Source organism: Bremia lactucae, linkage group LG11 (genome assembly GCF_004359215.1).
Source record: "Bremia lactucae strain SF5 linkage group LG11, whole genome shotgun sequence".
NCBI lineage: Eukaryota > Oomycota > Peronosporomycetes > Peronosporales > Peronosporaceae > Bremia > Bremia lactucae.
In genome coordinates this window covers 1,766,889-1,770,134 of record NC_090620.1, presented here as the reverse complement: position 1 = coordinate 1,770,134, position 3,246 = coordinate 1,766,889, and positions in this window count along the sequence as shown.

Here is a 3,246-nt window from a genome sequence, read left to right as displayed (position 1 = left end):
CTATTATTTAGTAATTGACCATCCCCTTAAGGACCAAATGTACTTAATGGGGACTGTGTAACATTAGGGCAACTTTAGCCCGTTACATATTGATTGCATCGACACTTTCCAAAAAGGACTACGGATCCAGAACATCACGGGACATGGATCCAAGCGCACTACGCGTAAATTTTCATCCAAATTCGTTCCTGCGTCTCGCGCCATCACTTTTCGGGCTGCTCTGCATACAGCAACGGAGCGAAGCTCAATGGCAAGGTTATTTGTTGGACGACCTTGAAGAAATTTGCAAGCTCGATAACTTTTTCCCGAAAGACTCTTGGGTGCTCCAGCTCCATTTTTGTAAATGGCGAGTTGGAGAGAGTAGCAGTTTGGCTCGTAATTACTAAAACATTCAAGGCTTGGTCAATATTGAGCAACGCCAGTGCTCGAATTGTGTGCGAACGACGTTGAGAAGAAAGGCCACCTATTTATATAAAGCATGCTCTCCGATTGCTCAGTGTCGTGTGTTCAAGAAATAAACGTCGGTGTCGTTACAAATATATCCAACTGTAATATTTATCTAGACTCGATATTTAAGCACAAGGTCTTTCTTTGTGAACAACCCAAACTACCTGCAGCATCGACCTATACGAGGAAGAAGCAATGGAGTTCTCTCCGCCCCGATTTTCCTTGCTTTGAGATGGCTGTCGATATATCTGGCTGATCAAACGCCGGTCGCTACTTTGTCGTGAAAGTTGATTATCGGGCGAGCTCCCGTATTTATATTCACAACGTGTATGCACCCGTCGGCCGGCAAGAAATTCAACATTTTATCGAGTTTGTAATCCGAGGAGTTCGAAGATAATGCGACATACTTGATATTGGGCGACTTGAACAGTCCCATTAATTCTAGATTTGGCTGTTTTTTTCCCGTCCTGCGCTATGACCCAAGTAGGCAGTTGCCTCGTGTGCATGGAAAACTTATTATGACACCATGCGACTATTTACTGGTTCTCTTCCTAGGATAGACTACATATATATACATATATATATATGCAGGAGTCGCTTTTCGCACACTAATATGAATTTGCTGGCGAAGCATTCTAGCGATCACCTAGAATACAGTGTGAGCTTCTGCCATGGCGAAAGCGCTATAGTACAGCCCGATCTAGCTGATTTGATGTATCCATACAGAAAGGCTTCATCAAAGTTCGATTAATCCATCTCTCCTATCGCTTTCACGCTGACGTGCACGACCTTGTGACAAGAGAAGGGGAAGATCTGTACGCGCTGTTTCTCTGGGTTTCGAGAAATATTTTAGTCGAGTCAACTCGGACGGGTTTCGATAAGCAGCTTACGCAATGGATCCAGCTGCGTTTACGCGGTTCCTCAAGCGTATCTTGTCGTCAAGCAGAGCATTCATTCCGCGTTGTATTCAACCCGTGAAGCAATGCGATCTGTTGTCTGCGCTCCTATTTATACTGCTCATCGAGCCTCTTGGCAACCTGCTGCGGTTCATGTGGAATATTGGCGTGTGTCTTAACGCTTACAACACCGCCATGAGCACGTTCTTTGTCGACAACTCGAAGCTTCTGGGTAGCTAATGGGCGAACTTGCAAGCCCAGATTATGGTTATGGCGGAGAACTGCGACAGGTCTGGCGCATAGCTCAACCTGTCCAAGTATACACTTGATTGCGCTAAACACCTTTCATCCCAGTTGTGCACGAATTTTTGATATAAACCTCATCCACAAATTTTGTTGTTAAAATTATTTGAGTTAGAATCAACGATAAAAGATGCAAATATTTAAGTACATGTATTATGTTTTACTATAACTTGTATAATTAAAAAAGGGTGCCGGTATATGTACCTCACCTTTTTAGTAAACGTACCTCACCCGAAAAATCCATAATTACAGCCTATGAGGACGATGAACCCCCTGAGCGTGCCATCGGCACTTCGTTATGTAAATACACCTTCAGTAAATAACTTTTTTATTTCGCAACAGCTTTTTTAATCGGAATCATGAACTTCGGACTCATCCAAAGTTGTCAGACAGACAATCGTGCTTGGAAGGCGGCAGAGTTGCGATGTTTTGTGTAAGTTGCCTAATGTTACACAGTCCCGATTCCGAATTTGGTTTAGGGGTTGTGTTTTACTAACAGTCTGTCGTGCCGTCAGAGTCTAAGGACGAGGTCCGCGAAGTCGATTTGCACGCTTGACTGCTAATCGGTTGCGCATAGTTACGATTAGCATTTTGCAGTGTGTCCACCGGTCCGCATTTTACATCGCGCTTCTCGTTGTGGTTGGCAAATGATTGATGAAGACTCCATCTCGGTTGCGATTACGGCCCCAAAGGAGTTTGAGAGCAGCGACATGATTGTGCTTTGAAGGAGGTGGTAAGGGATATTGATATACCATATACACGGTCTTCGTGCGCAACGTTACTACAGCAGGAAAGCGTGTCGTGGGGAGGCGTTATTCGAACTCCTTCAAGTTGCGCCAAGAGCTTATGGAGCCTATTGAGACTAATGACTATCAATATTTCATACAATACAAGTACACAATGTTAGATGAACTAGATAAACGATCATTATACAATAAGCTTGAATGAAATTAAACCTAAGTTTAAAAACAAAAATCATTAAATTAGCAGCTTAAATAACATTGTAAGCTCTTCAGTATTAAAATATATTTTTGATCAATAATTGCTCTTCAGTATTTAAAAATATTTTTGTTCAATAATTGATTAGAAATATCTTTAAATACTGAAGAAGCTTACAATGTTATTTGAAGCTGCTATTTCTATTATTTTGTTGACAATATTGAAGTAGAATTAAATGCTAAAATATATAAAGATATTTTTATATGTCGACTTAATTTTTTAAGGAAATCGCTGCGGACACACCGACACACCTGCGTGCGTCCTGTGTAACGGGGTGTTTCGTTACATGAAATTAACACTTAAAGGTTGTTAATTAATATATTATCTAAAAGGTAGATAATATTTGGAGGATATTACTTTATATAGTTATATTCAGAATTCTTATCCATAAATAGGTTAGGCCATTATATCTATTTATTCCGCAGACTAATCAGCTGCAGGAGTAATCAAAGAGAGTTACAAGATAAGATAGAGATAAGAATTCATTTACATGTTTAGTATTAGGTTATAGTTAAGTTGGCATTACAAAGATAGAACAAGAGACACTTAACTATATTTAATACAGTTTTCATTGTACCCTCTTAAGTCTACTTGTCTTAAG